The following is a 25,556-nucleotide window of genomic DNA, read 5'->3' as shown; positions in this document are numbered from 1 at the left end:
TGGAAATTCAGTTATCCCAGCATCATTTGTTGAAGAGACTATCTTTGCTCCACTACACTGTTTTTGCTTCTTTGACAGAGACCAGCGGATTATATTTATAGAGGTCTAAATGTGGGCTCTCTATTCTATCCCACTGGTCTAGCTGCCTACTCCTTCACCACAACCATCACGTCTTAATTACTGTAGCTTTATAGTGAGTCTGCGAGCTGCATCACAGCAGTCTCTCAACTTTGTTCTACTTCAATATTGTGTTGGTTATTCTTGGTCTTTTGCCCACAAATAATTTTAACTGTATTACTCATAAAAATATTTCCATAAAGAATATGTAATTATATCACCACAATAATTTTTATATTCTATTACACACAAAAAATAATGATACCCAGTTTCAATAGAAATGAACTGCACAGTTACTTATTCTCTCTTTTCCTCTGACTTTCACTTTAGCTCCCAGTCTCATGCTTACTCTCTTTCCCTCTCAATTAGAAAGGCCCAAACGGATTTATTAAAACAGGCCAAATGAGGAAAAACATTTTTGGGGGGCCCTTAAATTTAACATTTAACACTTATGAAATAGTGTAAGAAACAGAGAAACAAATAAATACATTTTTCTACAGAAAAAGATTAGCTTTATAGGTGATTTGTGCTCAGACTATACACAGACACATTCTGATAAAAAGGTAACTCTATACTTTCCTGATCTTAGTCTAATGCTTTGATACTGAGCAACAGAAAAAAGGAAATGTAATTGTATCTTAGAATTTTTCTCTCTTATGCTCTCTAAAATGGAAAGTATATTTTTTTCTTTGTCAGAATGCTTACCAGAGTGTGGCTTTATTTAATAACAAAAGATATTAAATATTATTAAACATTATAGGTTTATAAATGATTAGATAAAATCACTAGGTGGTCAGATAACCAAATTTTGATAGTGGTGCATCCCACCTTTTGCATGACCACTGTTTTCAGAAATGTAACAGTTTCACAAAGTAAAGTCTGTGTTTTAAAAACAGATAAGACCCGTATCAATAAATTGGTTGAAAATATTTAATTATGTAGCTTTTGTGAGACGCTTTGTTCGCTGTAGACCAAACAACAAATAAATCACATGGCTTAGAGTGCTTGAGATTTATATTTTGAATAAGGCTAGTCACATTTATACAGATTTAGATTGGTTAAAGAAAATGTGAGATTTTGACTTAACAAACACTATTGCCCCAAGAGATGTGAAGATCAGCCCAGACTGCTCATAGAACATTTATGCACCAGATATCATAATATTTTCCAAGTCAGAAGAAAATTCCAAAAATAATGTGTAACTACATATACAGAGTATAATTAGTTAAGAGAGACTTAAATACCCAAAATAGTGTGGGGATATTAATTATTCAGGAAGATATAATCAGATAAATTAAGGAATACAATGTGTCTGTAGTGAGCAACATGTTCCTGCCATAAAATGTGGGACTGATTCCAAAAACTGACTATATCTCTTTCTGGTAGCTAAGATTTCCAGGTGTATTTTGACTTTATTGCTTAAAGGAGATAATGAAGGTACAAGTAATGATTATATGTATTTTTTCATGATAGGCAAACATGAAAAAATTTATTGAAAAGGAAAATGCAATATCAAGAACTATACACCATAACAATTTTGTTTTAAAAGAATCTATATAAAGAAACAGAGAATGTTCTATAAATTTAAAACCAGAGTTATTATTCCCCAATAGCAAGTGCAGGCATTAAAAATAATTTATCAGTTAGTTAACCCTAGTTTAAAGTACAACTGCAATGGCAATTATTCTAGTCTATATGTTTAATTTTGGAGAAGGAAATGGCAGCCCACTCCAGTGTTCTTGCCTGGAGAATCCCATGGACAGAGGAGCCTGGCAGCTACAGTCCACGGTGTCACAAAGAGTCGGACACGACTGAGCAAAAGAGCACACATGTTTAATTTAATTTGCATTCCCACTTTTCTTTGGACAGCCAGTTGTGTTAGAGGTAGGATTATTTGCTGTGAAATTTGACTTAGAGGTTATTTTTAAAACTTGGGTTTTTAAACATTACTGTGAAAGTATTAAAAACTAATTAAATTAAAATGTCCTCACAACTGCTATCATCGCCTCCCAGAGGCCTAACGTGCTCTCCCTTCCCTGTGCATGTTCTCCCATCTCAGCTTTAGGGAGTATTTTTTTTTTTTTTTTTTTACAATATTGTATTGGTTTTGCCATACATCAACATGCATCCGCCACGGGGGTACAGTTGTTCCCCATCCTGAACCCCCCTCCCTCCTCCCTCTCCATACCATCCCTCTGGGTCATCCCAGTGCACCAGCCCCAAGCTTCCTGTATCCTGCATCAAACCTGGACTGGCAATTCGTTTCTTATATGATATTATACATGTTTTAATGCCATTCTCCCAAATCATCCCCCGGCTCCCTCTCCCACAGAGTCCAAAAGACTGTTCTATACATCTGTGTCTCTTTTGCTGTCTCGCATACAGGGTTGTGCAAGCTAACTCAAGTTGATAAGCACTTGTTTTAGGATCTCACACAGGGTGTTTTCTGTACATTTGTTGGCTGTAAATAACTGATGGGTCTAAGGGATTCTAGACAGGCAACAAGCAATGTGATTGTCACTATCTTAATCTCCCTAGATTAAGAAGAGGGTACCCCATAGGGCATCTGGTCCCTGGACACAAAGCATAATAATGCCTATGAAAATTGCTCACTTCGTAGTCTCAGAGAGAACTCTGAAAGTCAACACCATAATAACCTTAAGAAGTAGGTTATTGTTATGACCTTGTTAGAGGTATGGCTAAAGCCTCACACAATGAACACATTTTTAGGGTTACAAAGAAAAACTGGAATTGCAGACTGATACTTTGTATTGCTTGTATTAACGGTACAGTAAAAATTAAATCTGCCATCTGCTATGTCTTTCAGTTTTTTATTTTGATGGTGGTGAAATCACAGCGCCCTAAGGGGTTGTTTAGAATATGCTGACTTCCTTAAGGCTGTCCTAACCCTGCAAATAATGAAAGGGGATAAGTGGATGCACGTGCTCCGTCGCTCAGAAGCATTCCACTCAGCGATCCCGTGGACTGCAGACTGCCAGGCTCCTCTGTCCATGGGATTTCCCAGGCAAGAATGCTGGAGTGGGTTGCGGTTTCCACCTCCAGCCGATCTTCCCAAGCCAGGGATCGAATCCACGTCTCTCGTGTCTCCTTCACTGGCAGACAGATTCTTTATCACTGAGTCACCTAGGAAGCCCAGAGTGAAAGTAGTACAGGGAAAAAGGTAACAAATGAGTCTACAGAATAGTAGGTCCTGCACCGATGCTTAGCAAGGATTCTACGCAGGCGTCCTGACGTGAAACTACACACTCTACCCCACGCTTTCTGTGTGTATAAAACACTTCTCTATTTCTGAGTCAATCAAAGGAAGATTTAAAGAGAGATTATCACAGAAAAGGCTAACATGTTAGTAACGAGTCTAAACTACAGTTTTCTTAGAATGAAAAATAGTATATTGAGCTAACTTGAAATTATGAATCCTTAATTATGTCAAAAGGAATGCTAAGGGTCAAGTGACAGACTGTTAAACATCATTTACCAGCAGAGGAAAGAGGCAGATTTTTTTACTTAGAGATGCAAGAGAAATGAAATATGTAAGAATAATTCTGATGGAAATGTTAATATAACTGAGGCAGAGATGAGACAATAGGATTTCAGGATATATTAACTATCATTTTTTTTTTAATATTGTCATACAGATATGGCATCCACAGAAAATCATTTATCAACCAATTCTTAGATTTTTATTGAGTACTATTTAGGTTTAAATATAGCTTTTAAAACTGATAGCTGATTTATAAACTAGATAAACTCTATTACTATTTGACAGGCTTTCAGAAAATCCATTGTGCTTGAATTGACAAATCCTATAAGCTGCCCTGACCTAAAGGTCAGATATTAAACGGTATTGTTAAAGATACTTAACACATAGCTGAATTTTTCTTCGAGATATATCTTAATTTAAATATCACTGGAAATGGAAGAGTGCTGTATAAAAGCTATTCTTAATTGTGTTTGTCAAAAATTATTATATATTTTTCTCCCTCCAAAGAAATTTTCTTTCCTAAATATGAAAGGTAACTTTTTCCTCACAATTGATTTGTTCTGGAAAATATATGGCTGGGCAGGATTACAGACGTGAACTAAAAATTGTTGATAAAAATTCTGACCTGGTTTCACATTTTGGATTATTCCGCTCGTCATAAGCATATTGTGCTTCCCTAATGGCTCAGTGGGTAAAGAATTCTCCTGCAATGCAAGAAATGCTGTGCAATGCAGGAAATGCTGCTTTGATCCCTAGGTTGAGAAGATCCCTTGGAGAAAGAAATGGCAACCCACTCCAGTATTTTTTTAAAATTGCATGGACAGAGGAGCCTGGTAGGCTACAGTCCATAGGGTTGCAAAGAGCTGGGCATGACTCAGTGACCAAGCACACACACAGAGAAGAATACAAGCTATAAAAAAAACATTTTTACTACACAAAAATATTGAGACATCTCCAAATAACCACTGTTTCAAGATCTGCTAAAAAAACAAGAAAACAAGGTACTGAGAGACACATAAATAAGGAAGTCAGATTTCGCACACAGTAACCATATGTCTAATTCTGTCCTCGCCCATCCCACCCCACAATTCATGAACACTTGAGTGGGATACTACAGAGGTAGTAGACAAGACTGAACAAATGATTAAAACTGCCATGACAGACCTGGTAAGTCCTTGGGTGGGGGACGGGGAAACATTTCCATCAGTGGAATAAATACACAGATGAACTCCTTAAACAACTTAAATTTTCGTTATTTGTTTTAAACTCACATATGACTAATCATTTGGCATGTCTGAATAACACCTGATTTAACTACTTTTGCTGAGAAATGATTCATTTTTTTTATCTCCAAGAAAATTATTTATATCATAGTTTAGATTTTTCACCTATAAAATTTAATTTCAAAAATTACCTGATGAATAAGAAATAAGGAAAAAAAGAATGATTTTTTAATGAAAAAATTTAATTTCTTTCAAATTTGGGGCATGAGACTAATCCACTTGCATATCATCAATTTGGAATATAAATAAGCTTTTGTCCTCTCTCGTGAAAGTCTGTCATAGTAATTCAAATGCCACAGGAAAACACTTTAACTCTTATCACACAGTGATGGTCTTCAATGCACTGCTGTTAAAAATATTTACCTGCTGTAATCTATTTTTACTCTCTGGAATAAATGATTTGGTGGTGGGAGGAGCAAAAACTACTTGAATAAAAACAAATCACGAACTGTTGAACTACAACCATAATTTTAAAACAAAGATCTTAAATTGAAAATATCCTTTTGATTATTATAATAACTAAATTATATTTATGAACTTTTTCCGTTACAAACAACTCTCAATGATATACATTATCTTCTTTCTCCTTATAGTTCAGTAGTATTACTTCCAGACTCTGATGAAAAAGCCCAACAAGCAGTGAAAAGAAAGGAGCTTTAAGGCAACCTATTGCAATGCTAAAGACAAAGCATTGGCTGGGATGGTATTTGTTTGGACAGTCATAACTATGATATTAAAAGAGACAGGCCATGCCTGACCTGCTGTTGATATAACCATAGGCTGGCAACACATTCCTCAAGAGCCTCACAAACTTCCATCACTCAAGATTCGTGGTGAACAGATGTTTTCCATCACAGTGATAGTATTTTTACACTGCTTTCATTAAACTGTCATTTCTTAAACTGCTTCAATTTCAGGTCCCTTTTATCGCTTTGTTAGTTTTAATGCATCCCTCTGTACCTCGGATGACAGGGAGGTAGCCCTGACTTTAATTGTGTGTATACTTGCCAAAGATTGGGCCCTACACGCTCACAGTAGCCCTCTCTGGAATTGGACCTAATTGCCAAGTGAAAGCAATATTGGAACAAGCAGAAGCATAAAGATCACTAGTTATTCATGGAGTAGAGACTGAGAAGTATTATGTATGTATTAAAATGCTTTGAAGTGAAACATTTACGCAATTCACTTTGAAAGAATCAATAACTTTGATGTATTAGTGCAGTTGAAAATATTGTTCATTTAACATAAAATGGATATAAGACAGAAATAAAATGGATGTTGAGAACCCTACAGTTATCTGGCTAACTCAAAAAACACCCTCGGCACAGCTGAACTAAATGACCCTTTCTAAACATTTCTCCTTGAGGAAAAGGTTAAAGGTGTAAATTTAATACCGTCTTTATACCAAATAGCAATATTTACTTTATTTCTTCATTTCGATGTTTCTTATTTATTTATTTTGTGTTTGCATGTCTTGTGAGGCACAACCATCGGGACCTTAGATCAAAAACAAGCTTAAAAGGGGAATCAACTCCTAAACTATAATTGTTAGAAAATGGAAGCTGTGTCACCCATTACGTACAAGGGCCTACTGATCAGAAAGCCTGTAACATATCAGTCCCTTCTAATTTTGCCCTGGTTTTCCCCCACACCCCTGTGAGAAAATATTAGGAATAAAAATATGGAGAAGGCTTTTTTACAAAAATGAAAAATCCCCTGAATTTGTGATCTGGACATTATGTACTTTAGAGAATCACAAAAGATCAAATTAAGAAAAGTCAATGTTTAAATGTTTAAAGTTCTGCCTTTGGAATTCCTGAAATTAATATAAAGATACTAAATTATACTCTTGACTACGGTGAAGAGTCATTATCCAGGAATTTTTTCCACTGATCTTCTACTTTTCCTTGCAAATCACACTTTTGGGTTATTAACACAATAATGAATTGTGTTGTTATTGTGGTCTCTGATCTTTCAGTAATAAATTTGTATTCCATTAAAAGCAACAGACAGTAAATCAGAGATCAGTTGGATATTGTCACAATATGAATCAGCTCTTTGAGGGAAATTCATTCCTAGGTTATGTTCTGGTTGTGTTGACTGCTTGTTTCTGAAAACAAACAAAATTTTGTGATGCTTGTGTATTGAGTATTTGTTAAGTAGGCACTAAACAAATAATCAAGAAATTATCTCTACAAAAAAAGATGCACTGTTTCCCATACATACCAATGTACACCTCACAATACGAAATTTAATTAGTCAAACTCAATAATTCACAAAGCTGGTAAAAGAATGGTCATGAACAATCACCACCTAAGAAAAGGGATATGATGTACAGATATATTTCATTAATGAAACTAATTTAGAATTGTAATTAGATTACTTACTAGCCTACACTATAATTTCATTACACTAAATGATACTGCTTTATCACAGAACATCTATGAAAGAACCCTCCAAATTATGGCATATATTGCACAGTTTCACACATTTAAAATAGATCTATAAGTTTTAGAAAATTGATCCTTCTTTTAAGTAGGCTCAAGAAATTTAAATGCAGGACAATTAGTACATCTAAAACAGTTTCTCACAAAGATAATTATTAAAATTGCTCAAAATTGTATAAGACTATTCTACCAGTAAGTACATGAAGATGTTAAAAAGTATTATCCTGTGTACTCTCTAAACTTAAGACTAGTTCATGTGTGTGCATTTGAACATATATAAGACTAGAAAAGCTGATTTCTGATTTGTATATTTCCTTCATTCACAAACATTTACTGAGTGTCTACTGTGTGTCCAGTCTCACATTAAATTTAACCTCACCTTTAATTTTAAAGGTGATTTAATAAGTAATTAGAAGACAGATATAATGCATATCCTCACAGATTTTACTATTTATTTAGGATTTTAAATTTGTGAAGCTCTCCAAGATTGTGTGAAAATTTTCGATCATGTAATTATTTTCCCTATATTAACTTTAACATTTTTCATTTTTCATAATTTTAAATTTTTTATTTTATGCAATTTGCATATATACTTTATATAGTTTGGGCTCATTTACAATACAAATGATGATATAACTTCATATATTATACCATCATTTGTATTATAAATGAACCTAATAAAACAGACTATCAAAAAGTTTCTGCAAAAACTGAATCATTTTGATTTAACATAAATTTAAAGCATAAATATATGTGCTATGTAATGTTTCCTAGATACAAATCAATTTCATTTGGTATTGGTCATTAAGATATAAGGACCATTTTCTTTAGACAATATTATTTAGACGTTTTATATTTGATTTAAATAGAGAAGGATATTGTACATGTAACCCAGTATTAAATGTATTATTCATATAATAAAAATCTATTTCAATGATCTGTTATTTTTTCTTAGATATATAGCCACTTATGGATATGAAGGAAGATATATCACTAATATGTAATGACCTCTACTATATTTTAACCATAATAAACATTACAAGAGAAAAAGATAATGAGGTAGAAATGAAAACTAATGGTGGTTAATGAGTTCTCACAAAAATAAAATAGTAATCATATTTAAATACCATTTTAAAATAGTTTATAAAAACAATGGTAAATTTAATTTTTCCTTCTTTATTTACTTCTACTTCAAATCAAAATTTGAAGTCCATAAGATAACGTAAATTTAAAAAGTGAGGACAATAGTGTCCAACAATTAGTTAATTCTTACTCAAGTGTTCTTTTATTTATTTTCATGTCCATTTTGGGGGGGAGGGGGCTAATTACAATTTCACTTTTAAAGATATAATAGTCTTAGATAAATGAAAAGTTCTATCATTGAGTGCCCTTCCACTTCAAATGAATTATAAGAATTTTTTTTTCTTGATAGAAGAAATGAAACATATTGATGGATAAATGTCAATTTCCTTCACATCAAAGAATATACATATTTTATTTTTCTTATTCAATCTATTTAATATTTTGATATTGATCTATATAAGTTGTATATAAGTAAGGCTTCCCTGGTGGCTCAGATGGTAAAGAATCTGCCTGCAATGTAGGAGAGCTGGGTTCAATTCCTGGGTCCGTAAGATCTCCTGGAGAAGAGAATGGCAGCCCACTCCAGTATTCTTGCCTGGAGAATCCCATGGATAAAGAAGCCCGGCAAGCTACAGTCCATGGGGTCGCAAAGAGTCAAACTGGACTGAGCGTCCAAGCACATGTACACACAAATTGTATATAAGTAATTTATCAAAATGAAATTTAATCCCATTCTTTCAGTTACAATAACACAGAAACTAAATATTAGTTTTAATAATTTTCTTAAAAAAACCTGTCACTGAATAGTTTTATTTACCTGTGTGCTAAAGAATCCACCTGCAATGTGGGAGACCTGGGTTTGATCCCTGGGTTGAGAAGATTCCCTGGAGAAGGGAATGGCTACCCACTCCAGTATTCTGGCCTGGAGAATCCCATGGACTGTATGGTCAGACACGACTGAGCAACTTTCACTTTCACTTTTTTTTCAAGTCACTTCAGTCGTGTCAGACTCTTTGTGACCCCATGTACTGTAATCTGCAAGGTTCTTCGGTCCATGGGATTCTCCAGGCAAGAATACTGGAGTGGGTTGCCATGCCCTTTCACAGAGGATCTTCCCGACCTGGGGATAGAACTCATGTCTCTTACGTCTCCTGCATTGGCAGTTGAGTTCTTCTAATCTTAAACTATTATATTCTGTGTGTCTGATAGATACAGAATTTTTACTTATTTAAAAAAAATAACTCTAAAAAATGTAACATAATCATTTTTTCACTTTTTACACAATATTATTTTGTTATTTGTTGTTAATTATATTTAATCACACATTTCTTCCTTAGAAGAAGAAATATCTCAAGAATATCTTCAATAATTTTATATGAAGAGAGAATTTGACTCTTTTAAAAATACAAAACATTAGGCTATGTTAAAATTTACTGCATTTTCAGTTCTTTTTGGAACTTGTCCTGTTCTAAAAGTTTAACTCACTGTTAATAAGCTTTTTGGAAAACATTTGGAAATAATGCATGTCAGAAAACATTATCTATTACTTGTTACATTATTAAATTTCCACTTATCTCCAGCATTCAAAACTAGCCAAGGGATTGAACATTTCTGTCATTTTTTTACCTTCATTTTCAAATGATTATATAAGTAATTCTTCTCCTCTTAAAACTACAGATTTAGCTGCATGTGTTATCATCTCATATCACAGTCCATATAAAGTTTATTTAGAACTTTTTATGAAATATGATAAATTTATTTTATTGCCAACATTAAATTTTATGGTTATGTGCTTTGTATGTGATGAGAAATGGAAGCTTTGTATATACTGAAATAAATAAAATATATTTAAAGTTCTTCATCCAGCCTTCATGAATAAGCCATACTCTTTGCATTTTATGGATGCTTGCTGCTGCTGCTGCTGTTAAGTCACTTCAGTCGTGTCCGACTCTGTGCGACCCCATAGACGGCAGCCCACCAGGCTCCAGCGTCCCTGGGATTCTCCAGGCAAGAACACTGGAGTGGGTTGCCATTTCCTTCTCCAATGCAGGAAAGTGAAAAGTGAAAGGGAAGTCGCTCAGTCGTGTCCGACTCTTAGCGACCCCATGCACTGCAGCCCACCAGGCTCCTCTGTCCATGGGATTTTCCAGGCAAGAGTACTGGAGTGGGGTGCCATTGCCTTCTCCGTTACGGATGCTTGCAGTGCAAATAAAAGTTATGTCACATACTAACAGAGTCTTCATTAACGAGAACATTGTTCTGCAACATGGAAAACACCTACTTCAGAAACAAACCCTAAAGACTAAAACTAACAACACTTGGTGAAAATACATCTATAGAATAAGTTTATTTTTTTTCTATTTAAAACTAGTACTTCATATGATAATTTCCTCAGAAATACTATATGCTAGAAAGATCCTGATCCCAAATTCTAGGCTAAGCTGAATTACCCACTCCCTGTATGTTTCAAATTATGTTTCTTACCCCTCACTGCCTGACAGGTCATTTAAAAAAAAATATGCCAATATCTTGGATAGAAGTGAAGAAAAAAATTTATCATACAGAATATGTACAGTTTCAATAAAGTTCTAAATAGAAGAGAGTAAAATTTCTGAAAGTAGATCACCAACCTATTATAACTAGGAAAAAAAGATATTTGTAAAACTGGGTTCCACTAAGTGAAACGAAAAGAGAGTTAAGTCAGAAGTAAGGCAGACATGGGCTTTCTCCTGGTAATGCAGGGGACACAGGTTCAATCCCTGGGAGGGGAAGATCGCCTAGAGAAGGAAATGGCAACCCACTCCAGTATTCTTGCCTGGAAAATCCCATGGAAAGAGGAGACTGGTGGGCTATGGTCCACGGTGTCTCAACAAAGTTGGTCATGACTGAGCGACTGAACAACAGTGACAAGGCAGACATAGACCCGATTCCCAACACTGTAACCTCCTAGCCTGATTAGCAAGTTACTCGATTTTAGCCTCATCGTGGAACAGTGAATTCCACGTTGCCCGATGGTTGTATTTAAAATGTACCTAGCATATATTAGACTTTCAATAAATGTTAAGCTCATCAGTATGACATTGGCACATGAATTCAGCAGATATCATATAAAAAGCAAGACTTTACCAAAGAACGTCTGTAGGCTACAAGTCTTTGTCTCTATACACCACCTACTTTTGAATTTGTCTGAACAAATATAGCAAACTACAGGGGACATAATGACAAATATACATAAATCAAGAATTACCATTTTGCCATTTGTGAGTGCCATTTTGTGATTTTTCCCTCATGTTTTCTAAATAAAATAATTACAAATTTTAAAATAACTTTATTCTATTTCCTACAACTCTTCTTTTCTCAGTGACATGGACATCATAATGTTATATCAATATCATTTAATATATGGTTTTATATATTCAGTACATATAAGCATCAGATAACGTATGCCTGTTTTGTTGCACATAGATGCTATTAATAATTGTCCCTATTTTTCTGTTCATTTATTTTGCTATATTATAGTATTTCATTGTGATACAAACTAGTATTAACTGAACCTTTCCAGGTTTCCTAGTAAAGTGAAAGTCACTCAGTTGTGTCCCATTCTTTGCAACCCCATGGACTGTATAGTCCATGGAATTCTCCAGGCCAGAATACTGGAGTGGGTAGTCTATCCCTTCTCCAGTGGATCTTCCTGACCCAAGAATTGAAATGGGGTCTCCTGTATTGCAGGTGGCTTCTTTATCAGCTGAGCAACCAGGGAAGCCAGGTTTCCTAGTAAACTAAGTGTCAATTACTGTGTTAAATATTTCATGTGTATTAATTCATTCTATCCTCCTACCTTGTAGAGACTTTTTATAATCCTCTACATTGTAGAAACTTCGTTTTTATATTTTAAGTTATAATTCATTGTATTATAAATATTGTATACACAGTGTGGATCACAATAAACTGTGGAAAATTCTGGAAGAGATGGGAATACCAGACCACCTGACCTGCCTCTTGAGAAATGTGTATGCAGGTCAGGAAGCAACAGTTAGAACTGGACAATGAACAACAGACTGGTTCCAAACAGGAAAAGGAGTACGTCAAGGCTGTATATTGTCACCCTGCTTATTTAACTTATATGCAAAGTACATCACGAGAAAGGCTGGGCTGGAAGAAGCACAAGCTGGAATCAAGATTGCTGGGAGAAATATCAATAACCTCAGATACGCAGATGACACCACCCTTATGGCAGAAAGTGAAGAGGATTCAAAGAGCCTCTTGATGAAAGTGAAAGTGGAAAGTGAAAAAGTGGGCTTAAAGCTGAACTTTCAGAAAACGAAGATCATGGCATCTGGTCCCATCACTTTATGGGAAATAGATGGGGAAACAGTGGAAACAGTGTCAGACTTTATTTTTCTGGGCTCCAAAATCACTGCAGATGGTGACTGCAGCCATGAAATTAAAAGGCACTTACTCCTTGGAAGAAAAGTTATGACCGACCTAGATAGCATATTCAAAAGCAGAGACATTACTTTGCCAACAAAGGTCCGTCTAGTCAAGGCTATAGTTTTTCCTGTGGTCATGTATGGATGCGAGAGTTGGACTGTAAAGAAAGCTGAACGCCAAAGAATTGATGCTTTTGAACTGTGGTGTTGGAGAAGACTCTTGAGAGTCCCCTGGACTGCAAGGAGATCCAACCAGTCCATTCTGAAGGAGATCAGCCCTGGGATTTCTTTGGAAGGAATGATGCTAAAGCTGAAACTCCAGTACTTTGGCCACCTCATGCAAAGAGTTGACTCACTGGAAAAGACTCTGATGCTGGGAGGGATTGGGGGCAGGAGGAGAAGGGGACGACAGAGGATGAGATGGCCTGATGGCATCACCGATTCGATGGACGTGAGTTTGAGTGAACTCTGGGAGTTGGTGATGGACAGGGAGGCCTGGCCTACTGCGATTCATGGGGTCGCAAAGAGTCAGACACGACTGAGCGACTGGACTGAACTGAACTGAACTGACACATTTTATAATATTATTATTTTATAGACAGTCTAAAAGGAGCACAGAGAAGTTAAGTAACTTGTACAAGGTACTACGTACTACATAGGTAGTTATTTATACGTGGTAGATCTGGCATTTGAAATCAGGATGTGTGCATCCAGAGTCCATATATAAACCACATTTCCCTGTGCTCAAGGTCAAAGAATAGACCATGTGTTTGTATTTATTTTCCTACTGATGGACAAATCAGTTATGCCATTTTTTTTTTAACCTTCACAAACAATGTTGCAATAAGTGTCTTTGAATATGTCTCCTGATTTCCACAAGAGATTTTTCAAGACAAAAGCTCAGGTGGGTTATTTGGAAGTCTCGGTGTACATATATATCCAATCCACATATGGGGCATTAAAAAGATCAAAAGGCTATAACTGACAATATTTCCTTCTAGTTAAAGACCTCTGGTTTGGGGGTTTTGCTTGATGTGTCTGGTATTTTTTGCTCATTTTGTGTTAAGGCATACTTCAACATCAGGAGAAAATCTATGCCTATTTGAGGGACTTCTGATATCCTAATAAGGAATTGCTGGGTAAAATATTGGGGGTTCAGTTAAATTAGGATTTCTGATAAGCAATGAGTATTTTAGTATATTGCATGGGACATACTGTACTTTGAATTGTTTTTCATCTGAAATACAAATTTAACTCGGTGTTCTTATTTTTATTTGCTAAGACAACACTGCAAATAAGCCATCCACTGGATGGCTAATAAAAGAATTCCGCCTACTTAGTGGTAGGCTCGGAGCGGAGGTTATTGATCCAGCATCATATAATCTAGCTGTACAATAAATGGGACCACAGTCTGTCTTTCAGAACTCATTATGCTTCACTCAAGTGCAAGTAGACAGAAGATGTATATATATATTGCCCAACTTTTTCCCTATAAAAAGCGCCATCTGAAACCTTCCCACAGTTGTTGTGTATTAGGTGCTGCAATGCCTCCCTCAACTCAGAAGAATCTCTGCCTCATTTCTTATTGTACAGTGACACATTAATGCCTTTACATTGTATTCCTGAAAATATAACTAGACGGATCATTATCATATGCCAGCCTTGTCTCTCTTGCCTCTTCAACCCTGTGCCCACATTCGCTTCGTCTCTGTTCTGTGCTGTAAAAATGTACTCTGGCACTTTAAACTGGGTGGCACAACACAAAAGGGGCTGTCAGTAAGCTAAATTGACATTACATTAAATACTGAGGCATTTGCAAGTGGGAGAACACCCAAGGTGATCCACCCAATACCTCATTTTATAGTAATGATAAAAAAAAAGAAGTGGAATTTAATCCAAATTGAATCATCCCCCCTTGAAAATGAGACTTTCCGAATAGCAGGAACAAAAGGACAGCCAGTAGGTCTTAGGTATTGCAGCTGCCAAAGATGAAATTCTGCTCCAGGGCATATTCATTTCACTAGTTAAGTGCTTGCTACTTGAACTAATAGCAATTTCTTAGGTGAAAAGAATTTTGATCCTTTTCTTCTTTTTCCATTATGGAGCTTTGGCATTTCATCAATTGGCATACCCTACCACACTGTGCTGAAATGTTTTGAGGGTTTTGCAGACAATATGGAGGATGCTTTTGTCTATAAAATAAACCATCAGTTCAGACTGAGATTTTTTTTTTTTTTCCAGAAAAAGTAAAGTTGATTACTTGGCATCAATCCCTCATCATAGATATTACTGAAGAAAAAAAAAAAGGAATGTGAAAAAACCCCAAAGGACACGAAACCCATGGGGAAATAATGATGTCTAAGTGCTGCAGAGAGCAGCCAGAAGAGGAACAGTATTTCTTCTGTGAGGACCTCAGTAATAACAACCCTTGAATGATGAGACTTATTGCAAATGGCAAGAGTGCTGTGGGAGAAGAATTAAAAAATATATATACATATACTACATTTTGAAGGATACCGTTTCACACGCCCATTCTCCTTCCCTTTATTCACAGATCATTTGAGTTCTCTTTTTCATTACTCCTTGTTCCAAAGAATAAATATTCACGGAGGGCCAAATATGTGCCAAGTACTAAAAAGTCTAGTAATGCAAAAGCCATAATGTCTGATCTTAGAAACATCCAAATTTGATGTAAAAATAAATACTAAGCAACTGCAAAGCAAATGTAGAAACACCAATAACGTGATACGCAGGGGATCCAAACACAAAGGAGGAAGTAACGGTAACCATAGAGTTGACCAGGAAAAGACTCACAAAGAAAGTGACATAAGTATGAAAGTTGAAACATGGGAGAAGGGTTTTGTCAGGTTAGAGGTGGGGAAAGGAAATTCCAACTAAATGGGTCAGCCAAAGCAATAAGTAACACATAATCTGATTGTTAAAAGAATTTGCCGTTTGTAAGGCTGAAACTGGAAAAATATGCTGTGGTAAGATTCTGTGCAGCCTTACAAGGTCTTTTAGAGAAATATGCATGTTATGTGGACGTAGAAAATAAAATGCAAAGGTGGGCATATAACAAAGGAATGCAATGTGATTCAGTGTGTATTTTTAGTGGCACTGTGAATAATGGGTAAGAGGGAAAAGTTAGAGGGAGTTACATCAATTACAAAATCATTCAGTGGTCATGTATGGATGTGAGAGTTGGACTGTGAAGAAAGCTGAGCGCCTAAGAATTGATGCTTTTGAACTGTGGTGTTGGAGAAGACTCTTGAGAGTCCCTTCGACTGCAAGGAGATCCAACCAGTCCATTCTGAAGGAGATCAGCCCTGGGATTTCTTTGGAAGGAATGATGCTAAAGCTGAAACTCCAGTACTTTGGGCACCTCATGTGAAAAGTTGACTCATTGGAAAAGACCCTGATGCTGGGAGGGACTGGGGGCAGGAGGAGAAGGGGACGACAGAGGATGAGATGGCTGGATGGCATCACTGACTCGATGGACATGAGTCTGAGTGAACTCCAGGAGTTGGTGATGGACAGGGAGGCCTGGCGTGGTGTGATTCATGGGGTCGCGAAGAGTCAGACATAACTGAGTGACTCAACTGAACTGAGTTAAAATACATGATGATAATTCAAATAAGACAGTGACCACATAGAAAATGGAAGGTGGATTCACTTGGGAAGTAGAACGGATGGATTTGGTGACAAGTTGGGTGAGAAAGGTGATGGAGATGACTCTAAGATTTTGCTCTTGCATGAAGGAGTATATTCTGATTTTTTAGGAAGAGATTTTTGCAGATGAGGGAGAAGATGAATGTTAACTTTTGAATCTAGAAGTAAAGCTTCCAGAATCACATCTATTCTTTATTCAATACATGTTTATCACAAATTTAGATTCATATCCTTCACAGAAAAAGGAAAATGAGCTAGAATTTGATTAACTGGACATATCATAGATATTTTTCTTAAAATGTTCATAATTTTAAATTTAAAGTCTAGATAGCCTGAAAGTGTGTAAATAGTTTCAGATCATAATTACTAGACCTGTGTAGCTAATTGACAGACTTCAATACACTAGCTTATTAGTTCTGAGTATAACTCAATAGAGAGGAACATTCAGGGGGCAGAATAGATTCTGTTCTTGAAAGACCTATTAAAGTTTACTAACGACTTAGAACAACATATGTTTACAGAATTTCAAATCAATTAACCAACTGTTAAAGAAATTTAAGTTTCATTATGCAAAAATGAAATCTTAATTTATCTGAACACTTATCCATGCAGTTTTAAATTCCAGTGAGAATAATAATAATTGAGACTGAAATTTTGAATATAAAATACTTTTACAAACATTATCTATTTTAAAATTATATAATCTCCAAAAGACTGTTCCATACATCTGTATTTCTCGGATTCATGTTGATGCATGACTGCTGCTGCTGCTGCTGCCAAGTCGCTTCAGTCGTGTCCGACTCTGTGTGACCCCATAGACGGCAGCCCACTGGGCTCGTCCGTCTCTGGGATTCTCCAGGCAAGAACACCGGAGTGGGGTGCCACTGCCTTCTCCAATGCATGAAAGTGAAAAGTGAAAGTGAAAATGAAGTCGCTCAGTTGTGTCTGACTCCTAGCGACCCCATGGACTGCTGCCTATCAGGCTCCTCCATCCATGGGATGTTCCAGGCAAGAGTACTGGAGTGGGGTGCTGTTGCCTTCTCCGTGATGCATGACAAAACCAATATAATATTGTAAAGTAATTAGCCTCCAATTAAAATAAATACATTTTAAAAATAAATAAATAAAATTATATAATCTCACATGAACTGGCACTATTCTCGTATAACCTGTTTTGTAGACTAAAAAAAGTGAAAATTAAAACTGTTACTGTTTCAGAAGGATGACTCAGTTTTATCAAAAGTCATACTTCTTTTGGTAATGAAGTTAAGACACACCAAATCTTTTCACTCTACACCACAAAATTAGTCTGTAATAGCAAGCTAAGACAACTCAGAACAAAAATATTTGTTGGATTTCCTTCAAAAAAGGAATCTGATAAGACTGTGTAAAAACAGTAAGACTAAAGAAGACATTCCCAGCAGAAAGAAACAGAATAAGAGCAAGAAATGACCACGGAACAGGAAATATGGTTTGATTTATGACATACATTTCAATTAATAAGATACTAATATGGTCTGTGGTCATACTACAGAAAAAAATTAGTAACAGGTTATGATGTAACTAAATAGGAGGGGTCAGAGTTCTGTTTTTGTTAATGTTTATGAAGATACATGTTTTCGAACAAAATCTTATATGAAACCCTGAAAAATAAGATATATTAGAGACATCTCAGTGGAAGCTGGAGCAAGGGGGTACAGTTTCATCTGCTTAATTTATATGCTTAATATGATACATGTGACAACAATAACATAGAATTCTTATGCTACAAAAATCCCTACAAAGTGAAAATGCTCTATTCAAGTAAAAATACAAAATATTTGCATCAAATATTTGTAGCCAATACAGATACTTATTTAAAATATAAACAAATGTGAATGTATATAAGAAATAGAGCAACTACCAAAAACATAAATGAATAAAGTTATGGGAAGTTTTATACAAAACATACATTCATGAAAAAACACTCAATATAATTAATGAGATTCAAATTAGAGACATGCTATAATAAGATTTGCCCTATCTCATTAACAACTACTAAAAAGTTATAATGCCCAATAAGGGCATGAAGAAATAAGCACTGGCATACACCCCAGGAGGAAGAATAAGTCTCTGGCTTGACAGGTAACTGGGCAATTAATTACATTTCAAAGGCATCTGACTCTTGACTTAGTAATTCTTTATTTTATTTTTTTAAAATATAAATTTATTTATTTTAATTGGAGGTTAATTACTATCACCATATATACTTTTACTGATGCAAAGAACCATGTACAAGTTAAATCATTATATCATTGTTCTGTTGTAAAATCCTAGGAATTATTTTTGTTTAGTTATGTACATCAAAACCATGAAATGCAAGGCTGTCTTTAGAAAATTAAATTTACAAGTGATTTGCTTTGGAAAATTCTTAGTGACATACATAACTGAAAACAAAAAAAGTAACCACTGTGTCTCATATTCTTATATTTGATAATATAATTGTATAAAAAGTATAAGAAGCTGCTTATTTACACTTGTATTTTTATATACTGGCCATCCAAACACACTGAACTTTTATCAACTAATAACTAGCTTTAAATAAGTAAAAGCAGAAATAATAAGGTATAGAGAGTATCAGCTGTTTTAAATTATAAAAAAAATAACTGAAATGCAGGTGAACCTACTTGAGAGCAAAACCAAACAGAATATAGATCTTTACGCAGGCCTCATGATATAGATGGGGCTTCCCTGATAGCTCAGTGGTAGAGAATCTGCCTGCAATGCAGGAGACCTGGATTTGATCCCTGGGTTGGGGAAGCTCCCCATGAGGAGGGCCTGGCAACCCACTCCAGTATTCCTGCCTGGAGAACCCCATGGACAGAGGAGCATAGCGGGCTACACCCATGGGATCACAGAGTCAGATAGGACTGAAGCAACTAAGCAGCAGGAGCATGATACAGCTTAGAGTCCAGAGATTTCCTCGACTAAACGTTTCCAGAGCTCAGGGCCAAGGCGGGTGGAGAGGAAGCAGGCGGTGCAAAGGCGGCAAGCAAGAACCAAGAGAACAAAGTGAGGGGTTTGGGGTTTGGTTGTTTTTTTGGTCCCAAACAGTGTTTATTTAAGATATAACTGAACATGGAAAAAGTCCAGGATCAGCATATAGTTGAATAAATCATCTTATCAACTTGTATAAATACAGAGTTTAACTTTGGGTCCTTGACGTTTTCCCAGAAAGAAGAACTGAAATAGTTTCTGTGTCTGTAAATCGACACAGATTGTGAAGTACCCTTCACCTGCCTAGAGTGTTTATTAAGATTCTATGTAGTCCAACAATAATTTCCATTCACCAAGGACTTACTAATAACATCATACTTCAGTGAATACCTGAATGTGGCCTCAGGCTATGTTGGAAAGAAGTTATGGAAATTCTTTCTCTTGTTTTCAGACTTTATCTTCCAGAAGAAAGCTAGCCAAGAAAGAAATTCATTCATTCATATTCCCTCTCTCACCGTGCATTCCATGTCCCCACCTCTCTGTCAGTTTCTCTTGCTGAACTGGGGAATCCCTATTACCTGTTCCCTGCTGCGATCACTGGTTGCTTACACCAGGGTAAGTTCCACACTTGACAGGAGGCATAAAATAACTTTGTAAATCAGGGAACTGATTCAGCTCCCAGATATTTTTCTATTCTGAAGACCATGTGGTAACACAGAAAGAAACAGCAAGACTTCCTCTTGTTGCATCTACCAACCGATATCAATCAACTGCTGTATGTGAAATCACTTTATAAATATTAAAAGCACTGACAATGTACGGTAGAATTATTTGGCTCAATAATAATAAGAATGGCTACAATGCACTGAGTGAGCACAGTCTTATCCTTACCTCAGCTCTTTACAAACCTCTGCACTATTCTGCCCATATCAGGTCTTGGCTTTATTTCTCCATAGATATGACTTTTATCTTTCCCTCTTACAAACATCCATCTTTTCTCCAAAAAATGCAATCTGCTCAGAGCAGCTAACTTAGAGAGATTCACTATTAAGAAGGGGTGGTTAGCAAACATCACCAAGAGTAGTTGAACTCTTTTGTTTAAGGGCTAATCATTTATATTTATTTTTATAGTTTCTTTACAGTAGCTTGGTGATCTAAAATCTTGTAATGGCTTCACGTTAAGCAAAAACAAGCTTGAATGAACATCTTGGTGTTTCTGACAAATAGTTTCCACTGACATTCTTGTAAGTCAAGGGAGAGAGAAATGTAGATATATGACTTCAAATATTTGAAGAACCTCAATCTACTATACATCCCAGAAAGCAGTCATAGGATTAATAAATGAGACCAGCTCATTATGTGGGTGCCAACAATATTAGATAATGGCTTTCATTTAATTATCATTTCCCCCCTATTCTGATATGTTCAAAATTGATTAATATTATCAAAACTTAACCAAAACATGAACTATCTTGCAAAGGTGACATCAAAGCAATTGAATTTCATTTTTTTAAGGACAAAAAGATAAATACAAAAACTCCCACTTTTTTTTTTTTTTTTAGCACTATAAGGACTTAGCAAAACAATTTTAGATTTAATTTCATGAACTTGTGCTGAGGAGTTCCCATGGATTACTAGCTGAACTAATTTCCAGCTTGAGATTGCCAAGCCAGGGTAACCCAAAGATCCCCAGCTCAAAAAAAATTGTTTATTTTATAAGACAGGAGGTTTGTCCCACAGATGGTTTTACTCCACATTGTTTATTTTGGAACCAGAAATGTCAATTTTCATAGAATATTCAAAGAAAATATCATATGAATTCAACTGATTTTGATAAGTTGACACTCCATATATTACCATGAAAAAACAAGGATAAGTTAGAAAAAGAAAAGGAAAGTTCAGCTAGAAAAAGAAAAGTTCCTACACGTCAAAAAAGAAATGAGCAGACAAAATCGCAGCACTCAAGAGAAGCTGACTTTCAGGGCCAGTAACATTTTCAATTGAAAACTGGCACTAATGTTTGAGCTGAATGTCTCTTAGAGAACTAAAACTATGTGTTAGATAGGCACATGTTACATAAAGCTTCCCTTGTGAAGCCCTTAACACTGCAATGTTTCCTGTCTTACAGAAAATATAGAGACACAACATAAAAGATTAGTCTCTTTGGACATTTTAGCAGAAAAAAGAGCACGCACAACACAGAAGAACTTCAGCCTTGTGTTCAGTGGGTAGCGTACGCTCCTACACCTTTCCTTCTCTCATCAAGCATCAAGCCTTAGAGCCATGGCCCAAGCATGTGTCCCCAAGCAGTCCATTTGTATGTGATCCATCTCAAAGTTTCCTGTCTTTGGAGAGGGCTTAAAACCTCCTGGAATTTAAAATAAATGATTTTTAAAGTCTTGTATCCTATCTCTGCATTTGTAACTCTCTTCAGGTTATAAATAAGAGAGCTCACTCAGAGTACAATTAAGTAAAAGGGTATAATATTTTGTAAGTATATAAGAAATCTTCATAAAACTGAAGGGCAAGAATATGACTGTCTCTTAAAAAAGAATGTATCTAGTAAGTAATAAGAAATTCAAGAAGTATTCTATCTGGCTCTATTTATCTTTTATGCTGTATACATTTTTTTTATTTCCCTCAAACCAGTTCACATCATAAAAAAAAAAAACAGATGAAACACTACGTAGGACAGACTTTACCAAGTTTTATATTATGTCTACCAAAAACAAGGCTGGAAATTCTGGATTCTTGGCTATACTGCCCATAATTCACTACAGCCCATAACTCATGTGGATTAAAAGTAAAACTGTGGATAAAATACAAAACCGAAAACCAAAATTACTAATAAAGCACTCTAAAAAAGTAAGACCTGTGCAGAAAAATTAAATGTTGGAGGAGTGAAGCAGAGATTTGTGTTTCATCTTGGTTTTTTTCCTTCCTGTGACTTTGCCTTGAGTGGAGTCCTAGTCACAGACATCATGGGAAAAAAAAAAAGGTAAGGCAGATGAAACTGATAGAAACTCCATCAGCCTGGAAACTGGGGTGATGGGGGCCCTGTGGGCTATAGGACATACACAGTCACAGAGGGGAGCTAACCCAGGAAAGCATTCCCCTGATTCAGAGTATGACCCAATCATGCCCTGCGCTTGTGCTTAGCGGCTCAGCTGGTTCCCACTCTTTGTGACCCATTGGACTGTCAGGCTCCTCTGTCCATGGGATTCTCCAGGCAAGAATACTGGAGAGGTTGCCATGCCATCCTCCAGGGGATCTTTCTGACCCAGGGATTGAACCCATGTGTACTGTATTGTAGGTGGATTATTTACCTGCTGAGCCATCACAGAAGCCAAGGTAGTAAAAGCTAAGAGTTTTAGATTCTGTTTTGAACCACTCCCACAAATTGCAGACTAACACCCGACACCAGCGTAAGGACTCATACAAATATAGTAAAGACTTAGAGAATGAAGCTTAGATTTGAACCAGTGTGGATAGTAGGTGAGGGACAACTTAGCTTAAAGTTGCTGACTGGCTTCAGTTTTCATTCCTGCGGCAAAACAAAGCTCCGAGCGATCCACAGGAATGACATTACATTGTTGATAATCCAGTCACAGCCCCACACTCCTAATTTCTCTTCAGTTCAAATCTCCAACACCTCCTCCCTCATCCTCCCAGTCACTTCAAAACCTGGCTGCATAAATCAATGAGAAAACAAAAGAGAAATTCCCACCAGCTTCCAGAACAGAATGGCTTCCATACCTTATTTGTGGCACCTCCAAAGCTCATCAACAATTCTCAGGAAATACAAGTAGAATCTGGGTCATAAAGTCTCTTTTTTTTTTTCCTTTTCCTTTGTGCAGGGTCTAGCTTTGCTTGCTCATAGGATGCCACATGCAGAGCCTCACGCCCGGGCTTCACACCTGAGCTCCTGGCGTGAAATGGCTATGGCCAGGCCTCCGCTCTAAAGGGTGCGGCCATTTGCAGAGATGCCGCACCAGGCGCTTCAGTCTCGCGAGAGGGGAGCTGACTGCAGCTGCGCCGAGAACTCCGACCCTTCCTCAGGCTGCAAACCCGCGCTTTGTCAAGCGGCCCCCACTGCGGCCTTCAGGGGACGCATGCGTTCTAAAGCACTGGTCCCCGACTTTTCAGCACCAGGGTCCAGGTCTAAGGAAGACACATTTTCCAAGGACATGGGAGTGGGGAGTGGTTTCAGGATGATTCACACGTGCATTGCATTAACCGTGCCCATTAGCTCTATTACTATTACCTCAGCTCCACCTCAGATCAGGCATTCAATCCCCGAGTTTGGGGACCCCCAACTTAGAGCCTGAGCACGTCTCTCTGTCCTTTGAGCAAACAACAAAGGTTTCCTTTGCTTCTGTTGGCTCTGAGGACACCAGCAGAAGGACCTTTCCTGGGGACAGAATCTGGAGGGCCAGTAACACTTGCCTCTACTAAGGCCCTACACTTCCCCCGTTATCAGGAATAAACTGCCTGTTGTTGTTGTTTTTAAGTCCTTGCCTCCCTCTGGGCACTAGCTCCCATCCTTCTCAGGAAAACAATCTAGCAATTCTCTCCCCTATATCCTTTTTTTTCTTTTTTATTTATTTTTGGCTGCGCTGGTCTTCACTGCTGGGCACAGGCTTTCCCTAGTTGGCGCGAGTGGGGCTACTCTCTAGATGTGGTGTGCGGGTTTCTCATTGCGGTGGTTTCTCTTGTTTCAGATCATGGGCTCTAGAGCACACAGCCTTCAATAGTTGCAGCATCTGGGCTTACTTGTTCCACAGCATGTGGAATCTTTCCGAACCAGTGATCAAACCCATGTCCCCTCCACTGGCAGATGAATTCTTACCCACTGGACCAGGAGGGAAGTACTCTCCTCTTTATTATCAGACGTTTTTCTCCGTTGTTTATTTTTTACCAGAATACAACCACACTTCCATTCCTTCAATCTTTAAAAAAAAAAAAAAATCTGTACACTACTTTTAATTCACTTTTTTTCTTTTCTTCCATTTAGAGCTAATTTCTTTTAGTGAATTTATTAAATCTGCTGTCTAAAATTCTCTCTCATTCTTTCTTGAACCTGCTTTGATCAGACTTTTTATACCATATCTTATTCACACTGTGAAAACTGTTCTTACCAAGCTCACTGAGCACTTTCACATTGGCAAAAATTATTTGCTTCCTCCATATTAGTGAATCTGATACCTTCTTGCTACCTCCACAAATAACAAGCTAGCGCATGTCACTTACATCTCTTATTAATAACTTTCTATTTCATTTCTGCCCATACTAACCTCAAAAAGTGAAGTGACATGAAAGGCACTCAGTCGTGTCTGACTCATTGCGACTCTATGGACTATAAAGTCCATGGAATTCTCCAGGCCAGAATATTGGAGTGGGTAGCCTTTTCCTTCTCCAGGGGATCTTCCCAATCCAGGGATCAAACCCAGGTCTCCCACATTGCAGGCAGATTCTTTTTCTGCTGAGCCACAAAGCCCAAGTATACTGGAGTGGGTAGCCTATCCCTTTTCCAGCCAATCTTCCCAACCCAGGAATCGAACTGAAGTCTCCTGTATTGCAGGCAAACTCTTTACCAACTGAACTATCAGGGAAGCCCAATCTGAAAAAAAAAAAAAAAACCACCATAATTAGCCTTGTACAACATAAGTTGGATCACAATACTCCTTTGATCAGAAAACTTTAATGACTTTCTATATCATTCATGTTAAAAGCCAAAGTCCCACTGTTGATCCACAAAGCTAAGATTTTTTTAATTTACTTTTTATTGAAGGATAATTGCTTTATAGAATTTTGCTGTTTTCTGTCAAAGCTCAACATGAATCAGCCATAGGTATACATGTATACCTCCTTTTTGAACCTGTATACCTCCTTTTTGAACCCCCTCCCATCTTCCTCCTCATCCCACCCCTCTAGGCTGATACAGAGCCCCTGTTCGAGTTTCCTGAGCCAGACAGAAAATTCCCATTGGCTATCTATTTTACATATGGTAATGTAAGTTTCCACGTTACTCTTTCTATACATCTTACCC

General features: G+C 36.8%; 1 long non-coding RNA gene across 2 annotated transcripts in view; it reads right to left on the bottom strand.

Annotated features, from left to right (window-relative positions):
* LOC147370069 (uncharacterized) overlaps nt 1-23,643 on the bottom strand; it is a 205,208-nt gene extending 181,565 nt beyond the window's left edge. The window contains exons 1-2 of one of the 2 annotated variants that reach the window (XR_015168635.1): nt 23,264-23,643; nt 2,933-3,261 (exon numbers count right to left, since the gene is read on the bottom strand). This is a non-coding gene — a long non-coding RNA (uncharacterized LOC147370069). Of the gene's footprint in view, nt 1-2,932; nt 3,262-23,263 lie in introns of those variants that run through there. The other variant, XR_015168636.1, reaches the window with a different exon arrangement.
* Between the last annotated feature and the right edge of the window lie 1,913 nt (nt 23,644-25,556).

Source organism: Bos grunniens, chromosome 7 (genome assembly GCF_055505025.1).
Source record: "Bos grunniens cultivar Pamir isolate PY7600 chromosome 7, Bosgru_T2T1.0, whole genome shotgun sequence".
Taxonomy (NCBI): Eukaryota; Metazoa; Chordata; class Mammalia; order Artiodactyla; family Bovidae; genus Bos; species Bos grunniens.
The sequence above is the reverse complement of the archived record's forward strand: the minus strand, read 5'-3'. Positions and strand labels throughout refer to the sequence as shown.